The following is a 24170-nucleotide window of genomic DNA, read 5'->3' as shown; positions in this document are numbered from 1 at the left end:
AGCAGGCATCAGCTGATCAGACACCAGCCGATGCCGTGCCAGTGGATCTGCTGCCAGTTGAGTGCCTTCGCGCAGCCGATGCTTCTACGGCAAGGTTCGCATGGGATAAATACACAGACATTGATCCGTTGAGAGCCGATCTGGCTACCAGAGTTTACAAGACGGCATGGCTTGCTGTTGGACACGACAGATCACCAGCTGCTGTACTTCAGGCTGCTCTCTCCTGATGCTGCTTTTCAGCTACTGTCAGACGAGACAAACAGGTAGGCAGAGATTTTTTTTGGATCGCGGGCTGCGTTTGCATCGCATTCTCGTTTTTCAAAGTGGAAACCCACAACGAAAGACGAGATGAAGTGCGCTGTGGCATTACAAATAGAGATGGGACAGAACTGGTGATATAACTTCAGGGAGCATTGGTCCAAAAGTGTTTTGTCCCCTGGTGGCTTAGGTACGTGCTGCTGCAAAGTTTTATTCACTTCTGTAATAAACAGAAGCAAATCCCATGGGGTGAGCCAGGCTATAATGTCATACATAAAGTTCATAAAGTTTCAGAAGATGAAAAGAGGTGAAAATACGGTTTTCATGTAGGCAGAAAACTTGGTGGCAGTGGCATGGCACGATGGCAAAAGGGTGACTTGTCTCTCTACAGTACACACTAACAATATATGTGAGAAAATGCAGCAACAGACAATTGAAAAGTAGGCACCAAAGCAACACGTATTGTAAGGAGTGCAATGTGGCAATGACTGAAATTGGCTGCTTTGAGCGAGATCAGACTTTGCTGTGTAAAATGTATGTGATATGTATGTGAAATCATAGAGTATGCAGGCTCATACAACATGCAAGACAGTAACATTTGTCAAAAGTAAATATTTTTTGTTGATTTGATATGTTAAACAATTGGTTTGTGTTCTTTTTTAAAAAATGTTAGTTTTTGGAAAAATATTCAGCCCTGGGAGAAAAGAAACAAAAAAAAAAATTAGCCCTAAAAGAGTTAAGGAATGTGAAATGAATTTCAGTTAATTGCACTTTCAGCTGCAGCAATACTGTACTTTAAATTAATGTTAACTGCTTAATTGCTTAATGCTTCAGCTGCATTGCTTTCGGAGCGATCTGTTGTGTGTCTGTATGCAATCCTGTAACCACTTTAATATGCTTTTCTATCTCCTCTGCCTCATCATAAAAACGACAAGTAATTTATCCATCCATCCATCCATTTTCCAACCCGCTGAACCCGAACACAGGGTCACGGGGGTCTGCTGGAGCCAATCCCAGCCAACACAGGGCACAAGGCAGGAAACCAATCCCGGGCAGGGTGCCAACCCACCGCAGGACACACACAAACACACCCACACACCAAGCACACACTAGGGCCAATTTAGAATCTCCAATCCACCTAACCTGCATGTCTTTGGACTGTGGGAGGAAACCCACGCAGACACGGGGAGAACATGCAAACTCCACGCAGGGAGGACCCGGGAAGTGAACCCGGGTCCCCAGATCTCCCAACTGCGAGGCAGCAGCGCTACCCACTGCGCCACCGTGCCGCACAAGTAATTTAACAGTAATCAAAAATAATCGAAATGTTAAAGCATTGATTTTAATGAAAACACGAGTACACGGCAGCCGATTCAAATGGCTTCCCAGAACGCCATTATGGATAAAGGAGATTAGTTTCACCAATGCTATCATTTGGTGGTTTCGATGGTCGATTTTGATGATAATTTGGAAAAGCAGGTTTGAAAAGGTGTGTTACACAGAAGTCATGGAGCTTCCGATTTCTGTAATTGTGATCTTCCTTATTGACAGCAAAATTGAAAGTTTAGATTTTGAAGAATAGTAAGTACTGAAAGATAACCGCAAAAGTGTCATGAAACATATGAAATAATGACAGAAGTGGTTGGATGGATGGGATGGACCTCGTTCAGTTTTATCCACTAGTTACACGTTTAATAAGATGACATAAAATCATTTTTTACCATATAAATATTTTGTATTTTATTGATAAAATATATGACACATTATTTTTCAAAGGCACATTCAGTTAACTACTACCAATATTCTGTGAACTGCTTTCAGAGATATAATTAATGGTGGAACCTACCAAAGCACAAGCAAAGCTTTTAATTTAGTCATTGTATAAAATAAATGTGTTGGCACTCACTGTTATTCGAAAGAACCATTGACCTTTGCTAGGTCTTTGGCCTGAGATATGAAGTATTTTTATTCACGACCAAACCCTCACAAATACGTTTAATAAGTGTTATTAAATTAATAAGAGAAATGGATGATTGAACGTTAATGATTACATTATAATTAAATTAGAGCTAAAAAATCTATTTATATTTAAATATGCCTCTCAGAAATAAAGTGTTACCCAGAAATGTTATCTCAGCTGCTCAAAAACTAAATAAATACCATGAACAGTCCTCTAATTGTGATATCTGAAAAGCAATACTTAAAACGCTCATCACAAGCCGGATTACAATTTTATGGTTAGCTGTGCTCTTTAGTGCCACAAGGGAGTATTAGCATTTTCATTATTAAAATTTAATGTTGAATGTTTTGCTTGGAAAACCACATTTCTGGAAAAAAAGACTGTCTAAGGTAAAGATAAAAAGCAATTAATGAGATAGCAATAATGAACCAAAGAGTATCAAAGAATTGTAAAATTGAAGATGTTTTAAAACATCCTGATGGGAAAGTAAATTCCTCAGCCAATGAGAAGCGCATCAGCTTACTAGAAAGTGACACAATAGCCTTACTTGGCTTTGAGTGTGGAGAAAACGGGAGTGAGAAGCAAATGTGGCCACCTGTATCTTGTACGGCAAATTTATTCAATGGCATTCTGTAGACGGGATCCCTTTTAGTCCGATTACCAGGGCCGGATTAAAATGTTTAGAGGCCCTAAGCACTTCAAAGATTTTAGTGCCCCCACATATGAGTGGGGACCCAAATATAACGAGAAATTTTTTTTCTGCAGGCTTGAGGGGAGTTAGTTCCGACATTTACTGCTAGTTGTGTGCCCTCTGCATCATTTGGCCAAGCAGCGTCCTTGAATTTCTCAAGCGGTCGCATGATGCAGTGTAGAGAAAATGACCCGATATTGTGGCGAGTGGCTTCTGCATCACGACAACACAGCAATGAGTGTGCGGCAGTTTCTCACGAAAAACGGGATGACGACAGAGTAAGCTGGCATGAAACAGAATTTCAGTTTTGGTCACTTTGTCCTCCCAGGAGACACCTAGGATGCAGCGGAGGCATCACAGGTGGAAGGTGTTAAGTCATTTCTCCTTCCTGGCGTGGTTAAGTTTAGGGCAGATTTCAAAATCCTCCTTTTAACATATAAAGCTTTAAATGGCTGAGGTCCGGCTTACTTGTCTGAACTTATCATGACTTACAAACCAGAACGTACATTAAGAGCTCAAGATTCCGGTCTGCTAATGATTCCAAGAATTAATTAAATAACAGTGGGAGGTCGAGCTTTTAGTTACAGGGACCCTAAACTGTGGAATGGTCCACCTGCTACAATAAGAGATGCCCCTTTGGTCACAGCTTTCAAATCCTCACTACTTCAGTTTAGCATACCCTGACTAGAGCTGCTGATTAACTGTACAGACTTGTACATCTCCATTGTTAGTTATTAGCACTAAAACATAAGTAACATGATAGTTAGAATCTGTTACTAACCCTCACCTATTCTGTTTCTCTTCTCGGTACTCAAATGTGGCACTTAGTGCCACGGCCCACCTGCCAAGTTGTTTTGCCTGCCTAAGGTAAAGTCATCTCTGATGGAGGATTGCAGGAATCGTGGGGTAGAGGGGTCCTTTCATTGGATTGGCTGGCCCAGCGCTGTCTCAGCTGTGGAATGGCCAATAAGGGGTGAGGCAGCTTGATGGCCGAGGTCTCCAGGACTCTGAACAAATCCGAATCATATTATGTGATATCATCTACTGTTAAATTCTGCTCCGTACTTGAAATATTTTATTTTACACTGTATTGAGGATTACTTGTGTTCTGTTCTGTGGATTGTATTGTATTGACCCCCTTTTTTTTTGACACCCACTGCATGCCCAACCTACCTGGAAAGGGGTCTCTCTTTGAACTGCCTTTCCCAAGGTTTCTTCCATTTTTTCCCTACAAGGGTTTTTTGGGAGTTTTTTCTTGTCTTCTTTGAGAGTCAAGGCTGAGGGGCTGTCAAGAGGCAGGGCCTGCTAAAGCCCGTTGCGGCACTTCTTGTGTGATTTTGGGCTATGCAAAAATAAATTGTATTGTATTGTATTGTATTGTATTGTGGGCAGCACAGTGGCGCAGTGGTAGCACTGTTGCCTCGCAGTTAGGAGACCCGGGTTCGCTTCCCGGGTCCACCCTGCGTGGAGTTTGCATGTTCTCCCCGTGTCTGTGTGGGTTTCCTCCGGGCGCTCCGGTTTCCTCCCACAGTCGAAAGACATGCAGGTTAGGTGGATTGGTGATTCTAAATTGGCCCTAGTGTGTGCTTGGTGTGTGGGTGTGTTTGTGTGTGTCCTGCGGTGAGTTGGCACCCTGCCCGGGATTGGTTCCCTGCCTTGTGCCCTGTGTTGGCTGGGATTGGCTCCAGCAGACCCCCGTGACCCTGTGTTCGGATTCAGCGGGTTGGAAAATGGATGGATGGATGGATGTATGTTGTCCAGGTCTCACTGCCATACAGCTGTCTACAGCGCTTTTCGACATAGACTAAACCAAAAATAAAGAATGATGTAAATGACATAATTAAAAGAATCCGAATGAAACAAAAGAGACACAAAGCAAGGATCTGAATCCCAGCCAGGGCAGGCCAGTATTGCATAGCCTGGTATTTACGCCATCTGGGTTATGACAGCAGAGGGGTGTAGTGGCCTTATACTGTATACCTTAAGCATAACTTCTCTTGACTTGTACTTCCACACATTGTGATGAATAACTTAACATCCTTTCTCTGCTGTTCTTTTTCCGGTTTTCTATGATGGCGATCTGTGCCACCACCACCTGATCAAAGCACCGTGATGTCCCTGCACTGATGGATTGAAGGCCTGGTGTCCACATGACCGTCATCGTCTAATTCTTCCACGTAGAGCCTGAAAACCATGAGGACTGATTGAGATCATTGATATTAAGTAGAGTGCTCAGTGGAGGACTGGGTGGTCTCATGGCCTCGGAACCCCTGCAGATTTGTTTTTTGTTTATCCAGCCATCTGGATGTTTGTTTTGTTTTTTTCGATCCTCCCTGTCCATTGGACCTTTCTTTATTCTGTTTTATAGTTTTCTTTTTCTTTCTTCATCTTGTAAAGCACTTTGAGCTGCATCATATGCTATAGAAATGAATGATGTTGTTGTTGTAGCTTTCTTCTTCACACTGTCTGGATGCTGACATTGATGAGTCCACCATGATTACTCAGATCCTTGAAGTTTCAGGCCTCCCATTGTGCAGGTGATTCAGAAGGGTCTGCTGGCACTAATATGCACTTTTTTGAGTCATAAATACTGTTATGTTACCCTAGTCCAGTGATTTAGAGACCGAGTGCCCAAACTGCTACCCAGAACCCACTTATTTATCGCAAAGTGCCAGCGCAGCAATTTAACCTGAATACTGAGGTTTTAGTTTAGAAAAAACAACTCATACATTAGTATCTTTTGCCTAAAAAGAAAAACAAGATAACAGAGCTTTCAATGATACAAACATCTTTTCATTGAAAGGTAAAAGTTTGCACTTGGCATGCTTTTGAACAATTAATGTGATTTTTGCTGTTGTATGCAAGCTGATAATTTGTCTAACCTTGGCTCTTTGTAAGTTTGAAAACAACACATGCAGCACTCAGGTCATCTGTTAGTCTGTTTCTGGTGTCAGATTTGATAGAATTCAAAGCTGAAAACAGCTGCTCACAAGCATAAGATGATCCAAACAAAGTAAGGAAAGCAATCTCAAGTGCTTTCATTGACTTCAAATTATTTGGCAGGGAATTCCACACTTTAAGGATTTCATTTCCAGAACTAACTCTGCTGTCCTTTGTCATCCCTTCTATCTTCTCAAGTGTTTCACGCAGGTCTTCCCTATTAACCTTCGTTCCCGTTCTCTCTCATTTTTTTCCCCTTTCCACCCGCCTCGCGCTTCTATCATATATTACACGGATGTGGACCAGGTGTGACGATTAGCAGATACCGGCAACAATTACAGAATTGGATGACTCCACGCCTGTGCACTTAAGCGAGAACCGCCTGCATCATGAAGCTCCTGGGAACTGACCCACCACGCCCCCCTCTAAGCCGCGAGTGCAGCGATTATCTATTAAAACTGGCCTTTTCAATTTTGAGCTGTGGACCCGCTATACCACATCCCCTCCAACCTAGCTCCTCTCCAACCCCACCACGGGAATCACCTTCGCCACAGACTCAACAGGCTGCCGTCTGCGCCGCACTCTTACGCCGCATGTGAGCCTCCCGCCTTACCCCAGATAAGAAGAGGAGGAAACGCTCCCATTGGGCTGCTGGGCAGAGGGGCGGGTGATGTGAGAAACGTCCTCAGGCGCGCGTGGAGAGGGGGAGGGGCGCAGCCCAGTCTCGCGGTCCTCTGGCTTCCTAGTAATAAACTCTGTGTTGGGGTGAAGGCGCGTGTGCCCACAGAGAGGGCTCTGAGTGCCCACTCTGGCATGCATGCCATAGGTTCACCACCACATTTAGTCCATCCTCAGTTATGACTATTGATGTCCTAGGAGACAGCAGGAACCTACAGCTCCGGGAATCACAACCCTTCTATGAAATTTATCCAGACATATCATCTTAATACATAATTCGCCAGCCTCCTCACTCACTCACTCACTCACTCACTCACTCACTCACTCACTCACTCACTCACTCACTCACGTCCGTCCGAAGCCGAATGCGCAGTCGCCTTCTGCGCAGCTGGCCGAAAAACCTTACGAGACCGACATCGCGGCAGGCGGCAGATTTACGGCCGAGAAAATTCAAAGAGAAAGGCAACTTCGACTGACATCCAACCCCAACATCGCGGCAGGCGGCGGATTTACGGCCGCAAAAATTCAAAGAGAAAGGCGACTTCGATTAAAGCTCTAGAAGCCTGAAAGGCAATTTTGACTACAGCTCGAGGCCTAATTACGCATTCATTCAATACACCTATATAAGGTTTGTGGTGCTTATACTTATTACTATTCCACTCGTGCCTGTTTCATCTTACGTTGTCGAAACGGGCTCTTTGTATAGTATAATAATAACTAGCCAACCCGCAGCATAGCATACGCCGCATAATTATGTATTGATGGGTGAACACTTCCTGAATGACACAGTTGTCCAAATGGGGTTGGTTTTGAGGATACGACTGTAGGTGAATGAAAAGATGTAACTCTGGAGAGGGCAACATACAATACAACGTTTTACACGCTGCATAAAGCGATTCACATCCGCGACAAATATGATTCTTCTTAGATGATGCTGTTGCGTCCACCCTCGCTTTTGAAGCATAAACACTGCCTGGTCATGTGCCCGCTCGCAAGAGCAACTAACAGAGATCTGCCCACCAACTGTAAGACCATAGGATACCCCTCGCAAACTGTTCTACAAGCCACATACAGCGATTCCCATCTGTGACAAACAAACTGTTTTACACGCCGCATACAGCGATTCACATCTGTGACAAACATGCCTCTTCTTAGATAGTCCTGCAGCGTCCACCCTCGTTCTCGAAGCATACACACCGCCTGGTCATGTGCCTGCTCACAAGAGAATCTCACGGAGACCCACCCACCAACTCTAAGACCATGGCGTGTAAAACAGTTTGCGATGGTGGACGCAGTCGTGTGTCATAACCGAAAAGAATAGAGTGGAACCTTGGTTCACGACCATAATTCATTCCAAAACTCTGGTCGTAAACCGATTTGGTCGTGAACCGAAGCAATTTCTCCCATAGGATTATATGTAAATACAATCAATCAGTTCCAGACTGTACGAACTGTATATAAATATATATTTTAAGTTTTTAAGCACAAATGCAGTTAATTAAACCATAGAATGCACAGCATAATAGTAAACTAAATGTAAAAACATTGAATAACACTGAGAAAACCTTGAACAACAGAGAAAACTAACACTGCAATAGTTTGCGCTATAGCACTACCAACCGCTGGCTAAAAACATTTTTTTTTAATGAGTTTTAAGCACAGGGAAAAAAATTAACATTTGAAAAAATCCATAATTTAATAAACCACCAAGAAAAGTAACATTGCAACAATGCAAACTACGAACCAATCACTGTAAAATGAAGTGAAAACAAAAACAAGCCCAGTGCATTCTTTAACTGCCTTCTCTGCCTTATGTGTCAGGCCCCCTCTCTCTCACGCTGCCTGTGTGTGTGCGTCTGTCTCTCTCTCGCGCTGCCTGTGTGTGTGCGCGGCTCTCTCTCGCGCTGCCTGTGTGTGTGCACGGCTCTCTCTCTCACGCTGCCTTAGTGTGTGCGTCTATCTCTCTCTTGCGATGCCTGTGTGTGTGTGTCTGTCTCTCTCTGGCACTGCCGGTGTGTGTCCCTCTGTCTCTCTCTGGCGCTGCCTGTGTGTGTGTGCAGCTCTCTCTCTCGCGCTGCCTGTGTGCGTGCGCGCGGCTCTCTCTCGTACTGCCTTTGTGTGTGCGCGGCTCCCTCTCGTGCTGCCTGTGTGTGTGCCTCTGTTTCTCTCGCGCTGCCTGTGTGTGTGCGAGTCTCTCTCTCTCTCGGGCTGCCTGTGTGTGTGCGCGGCTCTCTCTCGCGCTGCCTGTGTGTGTACCTCTGTCTCTCTCTCGCGCTGCCTGTGTGTGTGCGGATCTCTATCTCAGGCTGCCAGTGTGTGTGCCTCTGTTTCTCTCTGGCGCTGCCTGTGTGTGTGCGGGTCTCTCTCTCGCGCTGCCTCTGTGTGTGCACGGCTATCTCTGGCACTGCCTGTGTGTGTGCGCGGCTCTCTCTGGCCCTGCCTGTGTGTGTTTCTCGGCTCTCTCTCGCGCTGCCTGTGTGTGTACCTCTGTTTCTCTCTGGCACTATCTGTGTGTGTGCGCGGCTCTCTCTCGCACTGCCCGTGTGTGTGCGCGTCTCTCTCTCGGGCTGCCAGTGTGTGTGTGTGCGGCTCTCTCTCGCACTGCCTGTGTGCGTGCGGGCGGCTCTCTCTCGTGCTGCCTGTGTGTGTGCGCGGCTCTCTCTCGTGCTGCCTGTGTGTGTGCCTCTGTCTCTCTCGCGCTGCCTGTGTGTGTGCGGGTCTCTCTCTCGGGCTGCCTGTGTGTGTGCGTGTGTCTCTCTCTCGTGCTGCCTGTGTGTGTGCCTCTGTCTCTCTCGCGCTGCCTGTGTGTGTGCGGGTCTCTCTCTCGGGCTGCCTGTGTGTGTCTCTCACTCGGGCTGCCTGTGTGTGTGCGTGTGTCTCTCTCACGCACTGCCTGTGTGTGTGCGCGGCTCTCTCTCGTGCTGCCTGTGTGTGTGCCTCTGTCTCTCTCGCGCTGCCTCTGTGTGTGCGGGTCTCTCTCTCGGGCTGCCTGTGTGTGTGCGTGTGTCTCTCTCTCGCGCTGCCTGTGTGTGCGTGCGGGTCTCTCTCTCGGGCTGCCTGTGTGTCTGCCTCTGTTTCTCTCTGGCGCTGCCTGTGTGTGCGCGGGTCTCTCTCTCGCACTGCCTGTGTGTGAGCACGGCTCTCTCTGGCGCTGCCTGTGTGTGTGTGTGCCTCTGTCTCTGTCTGGCACTGCCTGTGTTTGTGCCTCTGTCTGTCTCTGGCGCTGCCTGTGTGTGTGCCTCTGTCTCTCTCTGGCGCTGCCTGTGTGTGTGTGCAGCTCTCTCTCTCGCGCTGCCTGTGATTGTGTGCGGCTCTCTCTCGTGCTGCCTGTGTGTGTGTGCGCGGCTCCCTCTCGTGCTGCCTGTGTATGTGCCTCTGTCTCTCTCTCGCGCAGCCTGTGTGTGTGCCTCTGTTTCTCTCTGGCGCTGCCTGTGTGTGTGCGGGTCTCTCTCTCGCGCTGCCTGTGTGTGTGCACGGCTCTCTCCGGCGCTGCCTGTGTGTGTGCGCGGCTCTCTCTGGCGCTGCCTGTGTGTGTGCGGGTCTCTCTCTCGCGCTGCCTGTGTGTGTGCACGGCTCTCTCTGGCGCTGCCTGTGTGTGTGGCTCTCTCTGGCGCTGCCTGTGTGTGTGCGGGTCTCTCTCTCGCGCTGCCTGTGTGTGTGCACGGCTCTCTCCGGCGCTGCCTGTGTGTGTGTGCGGCTCTCTCTCGCACTGCCTGTGTGCGTGCGGGCGGCTCTCTCTCGTGCTGCCTGTGTGTGTGCGCGGCTCTCTCTCGTGCTGCCTGTGTGTGTGCCTCTGTCTCTCTCGCGCTGCCTGTGTGTGTGCGGGTCTCTCTCTCGGGCTGCCTGTGTGTGTGCGTGTGTCTCTCTCTCGTGCTGCCTGTGTGTGTGCCTCTGTCTCTCTCGCGCTGCCTGTGTGTGTGCGGGTCTCTCTCTCGGGCTGCCTGTGTGTGTCTCTCACTCGGGCTGCCTGTGTGTGTGCGTGTGTCTCTCTCACGCACTGCCTGTGTGTGTGCGCGGCTCTCTCTCGTGCTGCCTGTGTGTGTGCCTCTGTCTCTCTCGCGCTGCCTCTGTGTGTGCGGGTCTCTCTCTCGGGCTGCCTGTGTGTGTGCGTGTGTCTCTCTCTCGCGCTGCCTGTGTGTGCGTGCGGGTCTCTCTCTCGGGCTGCCTGTGTGTCTGCCTCTGTTTCTCTCTGGCGCTGCCTGTGTGTGCGCGGGTCTCTCTCTCGCACTGCCTGTGTGTGAGCACGGCTCTCTCTGGCGCTGCCTGTGTGTGTGTGTGCCTCTGTCTCTGTCTGGCACTGCCTGTGTTTGTGCCTCTGTCTCTCTCTGGCGCTGCCTGTGTGTGTGCCTCTGTCTCTCTCTGGCGCTGCCTGTGTGTGTGTGCAGCTCTCTCTCTCGCGCTGCCTGTGATTGTGTGCGGCTCTCTCTCGTGCTGCCTGTGTGTGTGTGCGCGGCTCCCTCTCGTGCTGCCTGTGTATGTGCCTCTGTCTCTCTCTCGCGCAGCCTGTGTGTGTGCCTCTGTTTCTCTCTGGCGCTGCCTGTGTGTGTGCGGGTCTCTCTCTCGCGCTGCCTGTGTGTGTGCACGGCTCTCTCCGGCGCTGCCTGTGTGTGTGCGCGGCTCTCTCTGGCGCTGCCTGTGTGTGTGCGGGTCTCTCTCTCGCGCTGCCTGTGTGTGTGCACGGCTCTCTCTGGCGCTGCCTGTGTGTGTGGCTCTCTCTGGCGCTGCCTGTGTGTGTGCGGGTCTCTCTCTCGCGCTGCCTGTGTGTGAGCACGGCTCTCTCTGGTGCTGCCTGTGTGTGTGTGTGCCTCTGTCTCTCTCTGGTGCTGCCTGTGTGTGTGCCTCTGTCTCTCTCTGGCACTGCCTGTGTGTGTCCCTCTGTCTCTCTCTGGCGCTGCCTGTGTGTGTGTGCAGCTATCTCTCTCACGCTGCCTGTGTGCGTGCGCGCGGCTCTCTCTCGTGCTGTCTGTGTGTGTGCGCGGCTCCCTCTCGTGCTGCCTGTGTGTGTTCCTCTGTCTCTCTCGCGCTGCCTGTGTGTGTGCGCGGCTTTCTCTCGCGCTGCCTGTGTGTGTGCGGGTCTCTCTCTCGGGCTGCCAGTGTGTGTGCCTCTGTTTCTCTCTGGCGCTGCCTGTGTGTGTGCGGGTCTCTCTCTCGTGCTGCCTGTGTGTGTGCACGGCTCTCTCTGGCGCTGCCTGTGTGTGTGCGCGGCTCTCTCTGGCGCTGCCTGTGTGTGTGCGCGGCTCTCTTTTGCACTACCTGTGTGTGTGCACAGCTCTCTCTGGCGCTGCCTGTGTGTGTGTGCCTCTGTCTCTCTCTGGCGCTGCCTGTGTGTGTGCGCAGCTCTCTCTGGCGCTGCCTGTGTGTGTGCCTCTGTTTCTCTATGGCGCTGCCCGTGTGTGTGCACGGCTCTCTCTCGCGCTGCCTGTGTGTGTGCATCTGTCTCTCTCTCGCGCTGCCTGTGTGTGTGCGGGTCTCTCTCTCGGGCTGCCTGTGTGTGTGCCTCTGTTTCTCTCTGGCACTGCCTGTGTGTGTGCGGGTCTCTCTCTGGCGCTGCCTGTGTGTGTGCACGGCTCTCTCTGGCGCTGCCTTTGTGTGTGTGTGTCTCTGTCTCTCTCTGGCGCTGCCTGTGTGTGCAAGCGCGGCTCTCTCTCTCGCGCTGCCTGTGTGTGTGCCTCTGTCTCTCTGTGGCACTGCCTGTGTGTGTGCGCGGCTCTCTGTGGCACTGCCTGTGTGTGTGCGCCTCTGTCTCTCTCTGGCGATGCCTGTGTGTGTGCGCGGCTTTCTCTGGCGCTGCCTGTGTGTGTGCCTCTGTCTCTCTCTGGTGCTGCCTGTGTGTGTGCCTCTGTCTCTCTCTGGCACTGCCTGTGTGTGTCCCTCTGTCTCTCTCTGGCGCTGCCTGTGTGTGTGTGCAGCTATCTCTCTCACGCTGCCTGTGTGCGTGCGCGCGGCTGTCTCTCGTGCTGCCTGTGTGTTTGCGCGGCTCCCTCTCGTGCTGCCTGTGTGTTTGCGCGGCTCCCTCTCGTGCTGCCTGTGTGTGTTCCTCTGTCTCTCTCGCGCTGCCTGTATGTGTGCGCGGCTTTCTCTCGCGCTGCCTGTGTGTGTGCGGGTCTCTCTCTCGGGCTGCCAGTGTGTGTGCCTCTGTTTCTCTCTGGCGCTGCCTGTGTGTGTGCGGGTCTCTCTCTCGTGCTGCCTGTGTGTGTGCACGGCTCTCTCTGGCGCTGCCTGTGTGTGTGCGCGGCTCTCTCTGGCGCTGCCTGTGTGTGTGCGCAGCTCTCTCTGGCGCTGCCTGTGTGTGTGCCTCTGTTTCTCTATGGTGCTGCCCGTGTGTGTGCGCGGCTCTATCTCGCGCTGCCTGTGTTTGTGCCTCTGTCTCTCTCTCATGCTGCCTGTGTGTGTGCGGGTCTCTCTCTCGGGCTGCCTGTGTGTGTGCCTCTGTTTCTCTCTGGCGCTGCCTGTGTGTGTGCGGGTCTCTCTCTGGCGCTGCCTGTGTGTGTGCACGGCTCTCTCTGGCGCTGCCTGTGTGTGTGTGTGTCTCTGTCTCTCTCTGGCGCTGCCTGTGTGTGCGCGCGCGGCTCTCTCTCTCGCGCTGCCTGTGTGTGTGCCTCTGTCTCTCTGTGGCACTGCCTGTGTGTGTGCGCGGCTCTCTGTGTCACTGCCTGTGTGTGTGCGCCTCTGTCTCTCTCTGGCGATGCCTGTGTGTGTGCGCTGCTCTCTCTGGCGCTGCCTGTGTGTGTGTGTGCCTCTGTCTCTCTCTGGTGCTGCCTGTGTGTGTGCCTCTGTCTCTCTCTGGCACTGCCTGTGTGTGTCCCTCTGTCTCTCTCTGGCGCTGCCCGTGTGTGTGCGCGGCTCTCTCTCGTGCTGCCTGTGTGTGTGCGTCTGTTTCTCTCTGGCGCTGCCTGTGTGTGTGCACGGCTCTCTCTGGCGCTGCCTGTGTGTGTGTGTCTCTGTCTCTCTCTGGTGCTGCCTGTGTGTGCGCGCGCGGCTCTCTCTCTCGCGCTGTCTGTGTGTGTGCCTCTGTCTCTCTGTGGCACTGCCTGTGTGTGTGCGCGGCTCTCTGTGGCACTGCCTTTGTGTGTGTGCCTCTGTCTCTCTCTGGCGATGCCTGTGTGTGTGCGCGGCTCTCTCTGGCGCTGCCTGTGTGTGTGTGTGCCTCTGTCTCTCTCTGGTGCTGCCTGTGTGTGTGCCTCTGTCTCTCTCTGGCGCTGCCTGTGTGTGTCCCTCTGTCTCTCTCTGGCGCTGCCCGTGTGTGTGCGCGGCTCTCTCTCGCGCTGCCTTTGTGTGTGCGTCTGTTTCTCTCTGGCGCTGCCTGTGTGTGTGTGGGTCTCTCTCTCGCGCTGCCTGTGTGTGTGTACGGCTCTCTCTGGCGCTGCCTGTGTGTGTGCGGGTCTCTCTCTGGCGCTGCCTGTGTGTGTGTGTGCCTCTGTCTCTCTCTGGCGCTGCCTGTGTGTGTGCGCGCGGCTCTCTCTCTCGTGCGCTGCCTGTGTGTATGCCTCTGTTTCTCTCTCGCACTGCCTTTGTGTGTGCGCGGCTCTCTCTCGCGCTGCCTGTGTGTGTGCACGGCTCTCTCTCGCGCTGCCTGTGTGTGTGCATCTTTTTCTCTCTGGCTCTGCCTGTGTGTGTGCCTCTGTCTCTCTCTGGTGCTGCCTGTGTGTGTGCGCAGCTCTCTCTCGTGCTGCCTGTGTGTGTGCCTCTGTCTCTCTCTCGCACTGCCTGTGTGTGTGCACGGCTCTCTCTGGCGCTGCCTGTGTGTGTGTGCCTCTGTCTCTCTCTGTTGCTGCCTGTGTGTGTGCACGCGGCTCCCTCTCTTGCGCAACCTGTGTGTGTGTGCAGCTCTCTCTCCCGCGCTGCCTGTGTGTGTGCGTCTGTCTCTCTCTGGCGCTGCCTGTGTGTGTGCCTCTGTCTCTCTCTGGTGCTGCCTGTGTGTGTGCACAGCTCTCTCTCGCGCTGCCTGTGTGTGTGCCTCTGTTTCTGTCTGGCGCTGCCTGTGTGTGTGTGTGGGTCTCTCTCTCGCGCTGCCTGTTTGTGTGCACGGCTCTCTCTGCCGCTGCCTGTGTGTGTGCGGGTCTCTCTCTGGCGCTGCCTGTGTGTGTGCGGGTCTCTCTCTCTCTCGGGCTGCCTGTGTGTGTGTGCGGCTCTCTCTCGCGCTGCCTGTGTGTGTACCTCTGTCTCTCTCTCGCACTGCCTGTGTGTGTGCCTCTGTCTCTCTCTCGTGCTGCCTGTGTGTGTGCGCGACTCTCTTTCTTGCGCTGCCTGTGTGTGTGCACGGCTCTCTCTGGCGCTGCCTTTGTGTGTGTGCCTCTGTCTCTCTCTGGCGCTGCCTGTGTGTGCGCGCGCGGCTCTCTCTCTTGTGCGCTGCCTGTGTGTGTGCCTCTGTTTCTCTCTCGCACTGCCTGTGTGTGTGCGCGGCTCTCTCTCGCACTGCCTGTGTGTGTGCGCGGCTCTCTCTCGCGCTGCCTGTGTGTGTGCCTCTTTTTCTCTCTGGCTCTGCCTGTGTGTGTGCCTCAGTCTCTCTCTCTCGCACTTCCTGTGTGTGTGCACGGCTCTCTCTGGCGCTGCCTGTGTGTGTGCGCGCGGCTCCCTCTCTGGCGCAACCTGTGTGTGTGTGCGGCTCTCTCTCTCGCGCTGCCTGTGTGTGTGCGTCTGTCTCTCTCTGGCGCTGCCTGTGTGTGTGCCTCTGTCTCTCTCTGGTGCTGCCTGTGTGTGTGCACAGCTCTTTCTCTCCTGCTGCCTGTGTGTGTTCCTCTGTCTCTCTCTCGCACTGCCTGTGTGTGTGCACGGCTCTCTCTGGTGCTGCCTGTGTGTGTGTGCCTCTGTCTCTCTCTGGTGCTGCCTGTGTGTGTGCGCGCGGCTCCCTCTCTGGCGCAACCTGTGTGTGTGTGCGTCTCTCTGTCTCGTGCTGCCTGTGTGTGTGTGCCTCTGTCTCTCTCTCGCGCTGCCTGTGTGTGTGCATCTGTCTCTCTCTCGCGCTGCCTGTGTGTGTGCGGGTCTGTCTCTCGGGCTGCCTGTGTGTGTGCCTCTGTTTCTCTCTGGCACTGCCTGTGTGTGTGCGGGTCTCTCTCTGGCGCTGCCTGTGTGTGTGCACGGCTCTCTCTGGCGCTGCCTGTGTGTGTGTGTGTCTCTGTCTCTCTCTGGCGCTGCCTGTGTGTGCACGCGCGGCTCTCTCTCTCGCGCTGCCTGTGTGTGTGCCTCTGTCTCTCTGTGGCACTGCCTGTGTGTGTGCGCGGCTCTCTGTGGCACTGCCTGTGTGTGTGCGCCTCTGTCTCTCTCTGGCGATGCCTGTGTGTGTGCGCGGCTCTCTCTGGCGCTGCCTGTGTGTGTGTGTGCCTCTGTCTCTCTCTGGTGCTGCCTGTGTGTGTGCCTCTGTCTCTCTCTGGCACTGCCTGTGTGTGTCCCTCTGTCTCTCTCTGGCGCTGCCTGTGTGTGTGTGCAGCTATCTCTCTCACGCTGCCTGTGTGCGTGCGCGCGGCTGTCTCTCGTGCTGCCTGTGTGTTTGCGCGGCTCCCTCTCGTGCTGCCTGTGTGTGTTCCTCTGTCTCTCTCGCGCTGCCTGTATGTGTGCGCGGCTTTCTCTCGCGCTGCCTGTGTGTGTGCGGGTCTCTCTCTCGGGCTGCCAGTGTGTGTGCCTCTGTTTCTCTCTGGCGCTGCCTGTGTGTGTGCGGGTCTCTCTCTCGTGCTGCCTGTGTGTGTGCACGGCTCTCTCTGGCGCTGCCTGTGTGTGTGCGCGGCTCTCTCTGGCGCTGCCTGTGTGTGTGCGCGGCTCTCTCTTGCACTACCTGTGTGTGTGCACAGCTCTCTCTGGCGCTGCCTGTGTGTGTGTGCCTCTGTCTCTCTTTGGCGCTGCCTGTGTGTGTGCGCGGCTCTCTCTCGCGCTGCCTGTGTTTGTGCCTCTGTCTCTCTCTCGTGCTGCCTGTGTGTGTGCGGGTCTCTCTCTCGGGCTGCCTGTGTGTGTGCCTCTGTTTCTCTCTGGCGCTGCCTGTGTGTGTGCGGGTCTCTCTCTGGCGCTGCCTGTGTGTGTGCACGGCTCTCTCTGGCGCTGCCTGTGTGTGTGTGTGTCTCTGTCTCTCTCTGGCGCTGCCTGTGTGTGCGCACGCGGCTCTCTCTCTCGCGCTGCCTGTGTGTGTGCCTCTGTCTCTCTGTGGCACTGCCTGTGTGTGTGCGCGGCTCTCTGTGGCACTGCCTGTGTGTGTGCGCCTCTGTCTCTCTCTGGCGATGCCTGTGTGTGTGCGCGGCTCTCTCTGGCGCTGCCTGTGTGTGTGTGTGCCTCTGTCTCTCTCTGGTGCTGCCTGTGTGTGTGCCTCTGTCTCTCTCTGGCACTGCCTGTGTGTGTCCCTCTGTCTCTCTCTGGCACTGCCCGTGTGTGTGCGCAGCTCTATCTCTCGGGGTGCCTGTGTGTGTGCCTCTGTTTCTCTCTGGTGCTGCCTGTGTGTGTGCCTCTGTCTCTCTCTGGCGCTGCCTGTGTGTGTGTGCAACTCTCTCTCTCGCGCTGCTTGTGTGTGTGCGCGCAGCTCCCTCTCGTGCTGCCTGTGTGTGTGCCTCTATCTCTCTCTGGCGCTGCCTGTGTGTGTGCGCGGCTCTCTGTGGCACTGCCTTTGTGTGTGTGCCTCTGGCTCTCTCTCGTGCTGCCTGTGTGTGTGCGCGGCTCTCTCTCTCATGCTGCCTGTGTGTGTGCCTCTGTTTCTCTCTGCCGCTGCCTGTGTGTGTGCGGGTCTCTCTCTCGCGCTGCCTGTGTGTGTGCACGGCTCTCTCTGGCGCTGCCTGTGTGTGTATGCCTCTTTCTCTCTCTGGCGCTGCCTGTGTGTGTGCGCGGCTCTCTCTGGCGCTGCCTGTGTGTGTGCCTCTGTCTCTCTCTGGCGCTGCCTGTGTGTGTGCGCGCGGCTCCCTCTCTGGCGCAACCTGTGTGTGTGTGCGGCTCTCTGTCTCGCGCTGCCTGTGTGTGTGTGCCTCTGTCTCTCTCTCGCGCTGCCTGTGTGTGTGCGCAGCTCTCTCTCTCGCGCTGTCTGTGTGTGTGCGTCTGTCTCTTTTTCGCGCTGCCTGTGTTTGTGCCTCTGTGTCTCTCTGGCGCTGCCTGTGTGTGTGCGCGACTCTCTCTGGCGCTGCCTGTGTGAGTGCGTAGCTCTTTGTCGCGCTGCCTGTGTGTGTGTGCGCAGGGCTCTCTCTTGCGCTGCCTGTGTGTGTGTCTCTGTCTCTCTGTGTGTGTGCGCGGCTCTCTCTCTTGTGCTGCCTGTGTGTGTGCGCGGCTCTCTCTCGCGCTGTCTGTGTGTGTGCCTCTGTCAACGTGGCTCAGAGGTGCATGTGCAGTCTAGCAGAGATGAACGTGAATGACGCCCGGTGTGTGTTGGTGGGCGTGGCTCTGCGAGTTTTCATCGTATCCAATGGTCTTAGAGTTGGTTGGCGTGGCTGTCTTGCATTCTTTCCATGAGTGGCTACTTGTCGGCGGCTTAGTGAATTATATATATAGATAATAATTCTTTACAGTTATATAGCGCTTTTCTCACTACACAAACCACTTTACATAGTGAGTGGGGAGCCACTAATGTGTAGCATCCACCTGGATGATGCGATGGCAGGCATTTTTGAACCAGTATACTCACCACACATGAGTTGTTAGGTGGTGAAGTGGCTAGAGATAGTTAGCCAGTTACAGACAGGGGATGATTAGAGGGCCAGAATGACTAGGCCGTGGTGGGTTATTTTGCCTAGACATTGGGATACCCCCAACTCTTTACATAGGATGATTTTATGTCTCATCCAAAGGACAGCACTGTCTTGTTTTCAGAAATTGTGAAAAAAATGAAATGTTGGCAAGACTTTCTTTTTAAGTATGCAGGGGAACTTTATTTATCGTGCTCTAAAATAACTCTAAAACAAAAACCATCGAGGTCCCTTTTTCTGGTGCTTTCCTGATGACATAGGCGTCTAAACAATGCCTGATAATAATAATACATTTCAATGACATATCTTAATATTTTGCTGGCAACCATTTTTACAATGCAGTGTCCCCATCACTGCACTGGCAACATTCCAACTACAGGGTATGCACCCCCTGCTGGGCTCACTAACACCTTTATCAGAAACAATCCAAGCTTTTCTTGGTTGTTCTCCCATCATTCATGTATTGGCCTGGCCTGAACAAGCTTAGGTTCAGTTGGATGACCTCTTCTGAAGTGCATGTGAATTCGCTGTGTGGTAATGGTGACTTTACAGACACATATCCTGAAAGATCGTGTTTAGTCTTCAATCCAAAAGCTGTATGGCAGACTTTGATAACGGCTGAATGATGACATCACACGTCCTGCATATGCCACGTCACATGTCACACCCACGTATCCAGTCATAGATATCATAACCAACAGCGATATGACGGTGCCCATGAAATTAGCACTCAAAATGGCACTGAAAGCACCACAAATTGGTGGTGAAGTCACAAAACATAGCAAAAAAAAAATGATATAAAATTCAAAATAACAATACTAATATTTAAAAAAGTGCCAAAATCCTAGAAAATCTTCCCCAAGTGTACTTACCACATACCATTTGTTAAGTTACAAAAGTCTTCTTTTCTTTTTTTGTCAAGCATGTTTTTGAAATGAAACTTTTTTCTTTTATTATAGAACAGAATAAAAACAAAATGGTAAAAAAAAAAAAAGATTCATGGAAGCAAAGCACATAATAAACATCAATAGCCTTCCAACCGAAGGAACTTGCTGATGTGACAAAAATCTGAAAATGAAGTCAATGGCTCAATGCACCCACTGTGGCTTTCACATAATTTGTCTTCTTCACGTATGCTAAGCTGTTATGTACCCTACATTTGTATACTGCTGATTTCGAGCTTTTCTTTATTGAATGCGCTGATTTCAGTGACCAGTTGCTGAGGCATGTAGTAGGCCCATCCACAAAATGCCAACTTACTGGCACAGCAACCACAGTATTTAAGGTTTGCCCCGAAGTTGGTGAATAAACTGACCTCAGATAATCCTTTCTGCTGCTAAGGTCATAACTTTTAACAAAAACGATTTATGTGAAATTACAGGCAGACGTCAAATTAAATTTTTTTCTGAAAAGGTGCAATAACCTAAGGGACTGTGATACTGAACTTTTTGCCAAAAATCAATGATACTCTCAGAGAGTCTGAAGCTGCCCTTTCCTTTGAAAAGGCAGGCTGAAAAATAATAACACAATATTCTCATATCATTTTATTACAATTCAGAGTTGTGGGGGATAAAGCCTACCCTGTGTAAGTGCCAGGGAGGAAGGACAGGCATCCTGGCTGGGATAAAGGAAGGTAGGCTTCTTGCTTAGCCAGGAGGTCATAATAGATGGATTGGGCGAACGGGCATACTAGGAGTAGTTCATTCCACCAAATGACAGGTGGCAGTGTCTTTCAGGGCTGAACCTGATTCAAACACCCTCAGGGAGACTTGGGAGTTGGAGTCCGGAAAGGCAGCCCTGTCGGGGTGTTTGGATACCGCCAGAGGGGAGGCACAACCCTGGAAATATCTGTGGACGACCTGGGCATGACACCGGAAGCAGCTTCCGGCACAGAGAGCCTGCCACCTCACTTAATCGAATCAGAGTTGGGAGGCAGCAGGCCACACTCTACAGGAGACCATTTGTGTTTGTGCATTCTGGCTGGCAGCTGTTTGAAAAAGGTGTTGGAACCAAATTAATTTTTTATTTTGGAATTATACTTTGGCCATTATTGTGCCTGTGGTTTGGAGCTCATTGGTGCACCCTTGTGGTTACACATGGCAGTATTGAGAGCAAGACAGAAACCAGCCGTGGACGTGGCACCAGTCTATATAAGGTCCACTTATACACGCATTCACAATTTATAGTCGCCATTTAATCTAAATTGAATGCCTTTGTCAATGAGGGAGGAAAAAAATGGTGTGCAATGCCCATATAAAGTATTTTATTATTATACAACATTGAATTACAGTGGATTTAATTTAGTGCTTTTGACATTGAGTGACAGAAAAAGACTCTTTAATGTCAATGTCAAAACAGATCTCTGCAAAGTAAAATGAATTAATTACAAATATAAAGCACAACAAATTGATTTTATATAGCGCATTTTAGTATGACACTCTGAAATCAATACTGGTGCAGCTAATTGGATTTAGAAGTCACAGAATTAGTTCAATGGAGATCACCAGTATTGTGAACTGGGAGCACAGAGTCCCAAATAATACCTACTAGAGGGGGGACATCACTGTCAGACCCTGGTTAGTAATAAGGGCAAGCACCGAAAATAAAAACTGATTTCTCAAAAAGTTCAGTAAATACATCAGCAGAAAGGAGATGTCATGATGGGCAATCCAAGGCAAACAAATAGTGCAAAAAAACAGCAAACAGGTCAGAAATCCAAAAAATTCACAAAATGCAATTGAAGAGAAAATGGCAGAAGATCTCACCAACACCCACGCGCCTTCACAATGAACAACCAGGAACTGTGGGAGACCCTCAGGATTTATAGGGTGGAGGGGTGTTCCTGGCCGTGATTGGCAGGTGGCCCCCCCTCATGGGAGGACCACCCACAAAACCCACTCAGAATAGCAAAGGCAACTGATATACAGTACATAGAGAAACCAAAAATAGAGAATGATGTACATAATCAACATAAATATAAGAATCAACGATGAACAAAAGAGATGCAAAACATGAATTTGAATTCCGGCCAGGGAGTCTAATATAGCGAAGGGCAGAATTTAAAATGTAGATCAAAGGGCAAATTCAAATTAGCATTTACACAAACTTTTAAGTTGTACAGATTCTCTAAGCTATCTTTTGTGTGACAATGTGGCCAGTCAGGACCACGAGCTCTGCACGTGTTTGGCTAAACATTGATAGGATCCCTTTGTTTATTCTGCCATTGGACTACAAACACTTTTGTCCCAGAAAGAGAAACCATGAATGCATAATCTTCACCCGTGACTGACAGATGTTCGGAGGGCGGCTCTGAACTTTCTAGCGGTCTAAATTTGCCGGCCATCTGCACGATTACTCCAGCCATTTGTTCATCATTCTCCAGTTTACCTGACAGAACTTCACCAAGTAATCCAGCTGGTCAGGAATCCCCTCTAACACCTGGGTGATAGCTGATGTCGTCGTCAGCCATCCTGTTTCACTTCTCCAACAGCCCAGAAGAATCCGGCCAACTGGGGTATAGCGGCCTTATACAGTATAGATTAACCATAACCTATCCTTGACTTGTACTTCACACACTGTGATGAATATCTTAACATCCTTGTAGCTTTCTTCTTCACACTGTCTGGATGCTGACAGTGATGTGTCCACCATGATTACCCAGGTCCTTCAAATTTCAGGCCTGCCATTCTGTATTCACAATCCCATTGTGCAGGCAATTTAGAAGGGTCTGCTGACACTTTCTTCTGTACACTGTCTGGACGTTGACAGTGATGAGTCCACCATGACCACCCAGGTCTTTCTCATAGGTTGTATTTTCAAGTTTCACACCTCCATTATGTATTCAGAATCCCATTGTGCAGGCAATTCAGAAGGGTCTGCTGACACTTTCTTCTGTACACTGTCTGGACGTTGACAGTGATGAGTCCACCATGACCATCCAGGTCTTTCTCATAGGTTATATTTTCAAGTTTCACACCTCCATTATGTATTCAGAATCCTATTGTGCAGGCGATTCAGAAGGGTCTGCTGGCACTTTCTTCTGTGCATTGCCTGGACGTTGACAGTGATGAGTCCACCATGACCACCCAGGTCCTTCTCATAAGTTGTATTTTCAATTTTCAGACCTCCCATTATGTATTCAGAATACCATTGTGTATTTTGACATCAGTTCAGTTTAGCACTTCGGGATTCTCTCATTATTTGGTATCGACACTCCCTGTAATTTCCTGAACGTGCATTGAAGCGAATCTGGAGCACCCGGTCTTGGCAGTTAGTCTCATTCCCATCTTTCCAGCAGGTATATCAGAAGGAACTGAAAAAGCAGGTGGGTGGTGTCCACCTCATCTCTGAACAAAGTGGCTGGCGTAAGAGCACTCAATGCTTCCAGAACAGGTTGAACTAAATATGTGAAGTATAAAATGGATGGATGACATTATAAGCAATGAAGACACTGATGTTATCTACTCAATGATTATAAGGGTTTATGGGGACCACAAGAATGTGGAACTGGGGTGGGACAGCTTTACGAGTGAAACATCATACTGATGCTGGCCTGTCCTTGATGCACTGTCCCAACTTAAAAGCCTTCTTATGTCAGGAATGAACTTCAAACACGTGGGCCGTGTCACAGTGTCAGCAGAGCTTACAGGTTATGAGAAGAGTCCACGGAGAACAGTAATTAAATGCTTTATGACCGAGCCCTGAAGCTCCCTTTACTTTATTTTTTCAGTGAATATCTTTGTCACTACAGTGAATTATCCCCTTGTTTCCCAAGACTGGTTGCTGTCATGGGCCATGAGAGCCTTAGGCTGCTTTCTTTATTTGTAAAGTTGACTGGTCAGCTTTTGTCTATTATGGAATAACCTTTTTCAGTCAAAATAAAATAATCTACAATGCGATCATGACAATGACAAAAAGAATTATTATAATAAAAAAAAGTTTAGTGTGTCATTACAATGGACCAGCATGATCAGTGCTCTTTTCATTGATTCGATATTTGGATATACAGACTAATGGGACAGTTCACTGAGGTATGCAGGTGAAATCATAAGAGCAGAAGTCCATGGGGGAAAAAAATATAAAAAATAAACCGTACACACACTGAGGGTAGTGTCAACAAGTCCTACAAAAAGCAGAGGGGGCTGCGAGAGTGACTAGGGAATTGAGTGCCTAAAATTCGCTGTCCTTCATATGCAAATGACACTCGGCTATGTCTTTCATTTAGATCAAAAATGTCTTTAATCAACGGTGTCACTGAGATGAAAGAATGGATGGATGATAACTAGCTGTCTTTGAATACTCATAAAACAGAAAAGTTATTAATTGGGAGGGAAGTTACGTACAGCAACCACAACTACAAGCACACAACTTAAAATATTAGAAAAGACGAAAGAGATGTGTAAGAGCCATTTTCTAGTTACATAAAATTCAGAAGTGTTTTGGTAGATGACAATGCATAATCTATGGGAGGTTCCTATAACCCCCATAAGTTGAGTAAAATTGGCATATTCTAGCTATTTCTATCTGTTTTGACTAAACATTATTCTTCAATTAGTGAGCAGCCTTGTCATGTGTAAGGTGTAGAGGGCACAAGGTTTTAAACTGTGCCTGTGCCACTGGGCCTATGGACCTTTTGAGTGTGTGAAGTAACTTGTAAGAAAACAGCGCTTATTTAAGTGCTGTGCTGTACGCTTAAGGCGTACAGAAGAAGAAATTAAGAACGTTAAGTATAGAAGAAGAAGTAAAGAACTCTTAAGTACAGAAATAACTAAAGTTTCGCAAGAAAAGCAAAGTTTAGAGAAGATACATTTTTCCTTTTTTTTGCCTTTTATTCTACATGTGTAACTACTTTTTTCTTTATTCTTGTATGGATTATTTGCTTTTAACTTTTACTAAATATTTTTAAAAAACGAACCTTTGGATTGAGAGATTTCTTTCAGCACACGTTTTTTCCCGTGCTTGATCTTGCCTTATACGGTTACAAGATGATTTTGAC

At 50.0% G+C, this 24170-nt stretch overlaps 1 protein-coding gene across 1 annotated transcript in view; it reads left to right on the top strand.

The window, feature by feature from the left end:
* The window catches only part of galr1a (galanin receptor 1a), a 414821-nt gene that overhangs the window by 270849 nt on the left and 119802 nt on the right, over positions 1-24170 (top strand). The gene's annotated exons all lie outside the window — the stretch shown is intronic.

The sequence above is a fragment of the Erpetoichthys calabaricus genome, chromosome 13 (genome assembly GCF_900747795.2).
Source record: "Erpetoichthys calabaricus chromosome 13, fErpCal1.3, whole genome shotgun sequence".
NCBI classification, from domain to species: domain Eukaryota; kingdom Metazoa; phylum Chordata; class Cladistia; order Polypteriformes; family Polypteridae; genus Erpetoichthys; species Erpetoichthys calabaricus.
This window is presented reverse-complemented; position numbering and strand designations above follow the sequence as displayed.